Source organism: Epinephelus fuscoguttatus, linkage group LG1 (genome assembly GCF_011397635.1).
Source record: "Epinephelus fuscoguttatus linkage group LG1, E.fuscoguttatus.final_Chr_v1".
Taxonomy (NCBI): Eukaryota; Metazoa; Chordata; class Actinopteri; order Perciformes; family Serranidae; genus Epinephelus; species Epinephelus fuscoguttatus.
In genome coordinates this window covers 36,664,236-36,669,470 of record NC_064752.1, presented here as the reverse complement: position 1 = coordinate 36,669,470, position 5,235 = coordinate 36,664,236, and positions in this window count along the sequence as shown.

The following is a 5,235-nucleotide window of genomic DNA, read 5'->3' as shown; positions in this document are numbered from 1 at the left end:
AATTGAAAAATAATAGACTTTAATAGAAAAAAAACTTGCTGGCAGTTTGCTGTTGAATACTTCATTGGTGACCCCTGACTACAAAAGTTGTTACAAAAGGTACGTACCCCATGAGCTGGTGTAATGATTTGACTTAACATCTACAGACTGCAGATATTTATAGGCAAAAAAGGTTAAGGATTGTAAGAGGCACATGCCCATACTGTATTTGGTTCCCTCTATGTTCTAAAGAAAAAACTGACCTCCCTGACTGTCATTGTGTAATTTGCACTTTGAGACGATGTATCCTAATGACATTGGAGATCCCCTACCGTGATCCTCCAGCTCCACCATGAGGTTCGCATTTTTGGTTTTGAGTGAAATGTCTCAACAATTATCGGATAGCTCGGCTTAAAATTTGGTTCACACATTCACGTTCGCCTTAGGATGAACCCTTAACTTTTAATCTAACACCACCATCAATTAAAAATTTAAATGTGTTGTATATTACACAAAACTAATGACATTTACTTCAGCCTCAGCTACACTTCAGTTTAGTGCTATTTGAAAAATGGTAGCCTGCACGCATATGCACAGGCATTGTATTTGTAAGGCTGAAGCTATCTGCATGGCTAGACATTACAAGGAGTAAGGGGGGACAGAGTCACCTTATATTTACACATCATCAAAATGCATCTGTTATCAAGATATGCTTTAACCTGATTACATTTACACATGGTACTTTTATGTGTCTCCAGTTCATGTTAAGACCCGACTGAGCTCTCTTCAGCTCAAACAACTGAACGTCACTCCTCTCACTGTTCACTATTTGCCTAGCAATTGCTTCATAAATGTCTTAGTAGTGATATGAATTGCCAAGTTTTGCTTGTATACTTTCGTTGGACCAAACTGAAGGCAGACACTTGTGGTGGTGTTGTCTTGACTGTATCCACAAACATCTGAAGTATCCAAAAGCTTTCTTGCTGCTTCACTAACTGGCTATTGGTTGCTACCTCGGTGGTTTTTAGCAGACGTGCACGATTATGCATTTCTGTCCATGTGCTTCTAGTATGTTGATTGAAAATGTAATTGTATTTACACTTGTGTTTAATTTGGTCACAATGGGTCCTTAACCACCTCTGGAGGTGGCTTGACTGATCGGATCACACTGTGACCTCCATGCGATTTGAGTGCATTTACATCTGTACTTATACATGGTCAAGCACAATCTGATTGCAGTTCAGTTACTCAAAACTATAATGCAAGGTGGAAATGGTTCAATAGGTTCTTGGAAATTTGGCTGAAATGGCCATCCTCATAAATGCGCTTTAGCTATCAGTGGCTTCGGACTGGTCTGATCCGCTCTACATACACCACAGTGGCTCTGCTTCAAAACTGCTGTGGTTATAAATATATCGGTAAGTCTTGCAACTGAGATGAGGACTGAGAGTCTGAACTTCTGACTTGATGAGTCATAGGCCTCACTCCATTATCACCCTAACAGAGTCTACAAAGCCACCAGCAGGCTGCAGCTATCTTCGTGTCCTATCTGTTTCTGTGGCAGGTGGGAATGAGGCTGTTCTCAGTTGCTGGCCCTGCTCTGGTTCTCCTCGGACAGGGCTGTTAGATAGGATGGTGTCTGCAGAGATAGGGGCAGGAGGCAGCCCAGCAGACAGCTGGTAATGATGTCCTCTCACACACTGCACCCTGTGGATAATGGCTGTGGCGAGGGCCCGGCGTGTAGAGAAAGACAGAGCAGAATAGTCGGCGTAACCGAGTTCAGGGTGCAATCGTGCGAACGGCCTTGTCTAGTCATCTTGCTCTGATTCTAGGCTACCAGGGGTAAGTCAGCGTAGCGTGCAGCTCATTTCACACTGTGATTCTCTCTCTCCTATCTAGATCTGCTAGCTGCCAAATTGAGTTTGGAGGAACACAATTAAGTATTTTTTCCAGATGTGATGAGAAGTTATAAGATTGGAGTTTCAGTGGCAGGAGTTCAGCTTGGCCTCAGATCCAGCTCTAAAACAATACTGTTCGTGGCGCCAGAATACATGCATCTCTTTTATCATTCTGACAGCGCCTAATGTCTAAAGTAGCGTTTCAAAATTGCATACCTCGATTTTCAACTCCAAAAAAAACATTTTCATTTTGTGAAACTCTCTTTAAGGAGCAAGCAGGGCTGTGTAGGTTTCACCGCTGATAAAAAAACAGACTGTGCTGTGGCTGATAATGGCTCCACACCTGTCAGTGTTCTCTTCATGAATTTCCTGTGTGCCCTGTCTGTGTGACAGTGAGGGGCAGAGCTGCGGTGTCAGCTGCTTCATGGATGAGGACATCATGGAGGCCCAAGCGCCAGATAGCTCAATTACACAGCACTGCTACTCCTGTACTACTAACGACAGATTGACTGGTCGGATGGAGATATTTAAAGGTGCACAGACACAGACGCACACACACACACTCCTTGCCCAGTGCATCCAGTCCTCAGTTCAGCCTGACTGCTTCGCTGTCATTCTGTGTGTGCATATGTGTGTGTGCGTGTGTGTGTGTGATGCCTCTGTCGGGCCCAGCAGTGGACGGTACTGACCTGCTAGGGAAAAGAGAGGAGGAGAAGGGGAGTGGAGAAGCCAATTAAAGGAAAGATCACTTGTGTGTCTGCTGGAGTGTCTCTGAGAGCCTCTCACGGTTAACCTTTCCAGCTGGAGAGTGAGGAAACGAGAGAGGAACGAGGGAGAGGATGGAGAGTTAAAACCGGCCAGGGAGATCAGGCGTTTCGACTTTAATGGTCCCTCAGTGTTAGAGTGAAGCTGGTTAATTTGCCTTTCCTTCTCTGGGTGCTGCAGGGTGTAGCTTCTGTCAGGCCGGCTCTCTGCGAGGAACTTATGCAGGAATAATAGAGGCCACATGGATGTAAGATATTGTGCGTGTGTGAGTGTTGCTAGGAGAAGTGTGTGCTAGCAAGGTAGATATTTGGAGATTTTCTATAGTAGTTGATTTGATTTTACACTTCACCTTGGAGATGACACAGCGCCGACATCAAAAGTAAATGACATCAACTCTGCATGAGAAGCCTTTATGACAGTGTGTTTGGTGTGTGAGTTGTTGCTGAATCCAAGAGAGTGTGTGCCATGCATCACAGCAGCTGAAGACAACACAAATTGGGGCTAAATTAATGGGTATGTGCAAGTGCGTACGAGAGTGTGTGTGTGTGTGTGTGTGTGTGATTGGGGGGCAGGGTTGCGACTGACAGTGTGTGGCAGCATAAATTGGGGTTAGATTAATGCAATGCAGATCTGCCTCTGTGCTCTGACCCTCATCAGGGCAGAGATGAGCTGTGTGTCTCAATTAACCTCGGCAGCACACTGGAAGCATGTATACAAACACACACACACACACACACACAAATCAAGATGCTGCTGCTGACACGGCGCTGATAACACCACATACAGATGTAATCAAGTTGGAGCTCGGTCCCCTCAAAGAAAGAGCTGACAGGTACTGTACATCAGGAAACAGCTATAAACATTGTTTAGAAGTACATCTTCAACTCTGTGTGTGCACGTGTGGAAAGTAGGATCAGTAGCATGCTGTCTCCTCTCCTCTCCTCTCCTCTCCTCCTCTAATTGTATGCATGGCATGTAGATCCCTGCAGTGCTGCCAGAATGATTGCAATTAAAGGGAATCCCTCCTTCCACTCTCCTCCACTTCTCCATGCACTCACATACACACACTCTCTCTCTTTCTCTCTCTCTCTCACACACACACACACACACACACACACACACACCCCTCCAGTCTTCCCTCTTCCATTGAAGGCCACTGCCGCTGGTGTGAAGTAGCACCACCCAGACTGGAGTGGTCTTAATCAGGCTAGAGAGTCACAAATATCTTTTACCATCCTTCATCCCTCCTTCACTTCACTCACCGTGCCTTCCTCTCCTAACACACAGAAGATTGAAAAAAAGAAAGAGCAAGATGGGAACACAAGTGTGACCTTAAGATTTGCTTTAGACGTGAATTCCAGTGATGGGAATCCATATAGGACGCAATCAAGGACTTGTCTATATATATCATAATAAGCTGCAGTTTGAGTTTTATTGTTGTCCAATCACAAAAGGTGATGAGACTGAGCTGTAGTCGTCTCAAAGTACAGCAGTCAGTGCACACACCACCTGCATGCATTATTAGTGATCATATTGTGGACAGCTGTGTGGCAACTCTGTTAAGACCTGAAATCAAGGAGTGCATCTCACGAGGTCATAAGAAAAGACATTGCTCCTCCCAATGGCTAGAGGCAGCATTGCATGAGGGTGAGGCAAGTAAAGGTGAGGGTAAAATGACACATAGGGAGGAAGAAATGAACTGAACCCTTTTATTTTGGGAGGTAAGCATGTTTTATGGCAAGCAGAATGAAATCAAAGGGAAATTTGCAACATGAAATTTGTATTTCTTTTATTTGCCCGCCATTTTGGTGGTTATTTGTCTACTCTGACAGAGGAGAAGCAGATAAGATGAAGTGCAAGAGTCAGAGTGTGTGTTGCCGTTCCTCTCTGTGTTTCTGTGTGGCTGCCTGGCCCGCCGACTGGCCCAGATGTTGGCTAATTAACACCAGTGTTAAAGACGCTCTTCATCTGGGTGATTAAATAATCAAATAATTAATTCATTAAGCAGGGGCTTGCACTGCCTCTTATGATCTCTGGCACACAGCCTGCCAGGGTGGGGAGCAGACTGCTGAGAGACAAGGAAGGGGCCAGAATGACAACAGGGAAACTCAGCCTGTCTGCCAAGAAAGGTGTATTCTAAGGTGTATTTTGGCATCTGTCATAGATACACAGGCATTTAGCAGTTTTAGTCCAAACAGCGTGTGGTGGCAGGGAGGACTCCTATTTCCCATTGTGCTGAAGCTGAAAGCCTTCATCAAACAGATTAGACCGCAGTGACAGTGCCAGGGAGCTCTCGCACCATAAAATGGTCATAACTTCAAAACCCCAAACGCACACGTGGGCCCCTGTATTTATATGTTTCATTATCTTCCAAGGCAAATGAAATTAAACAAAAGCCAAATGCAGTGGAAGAAAAACTTCTTCATCTGTGTGTGTGTACGTGTGGGAGTGTGTTAGAGACGGAGAGAGAGAGAAAGATCATCTCTCATTACTCGGAGAGAACATTGCCCCTGCGTTAACAGAGTCAGAGCAGACAGATAGATGGAGCAGAGATATGAGCTGATGGGGGCCAGCAGGGAGGAGAGACACAGAG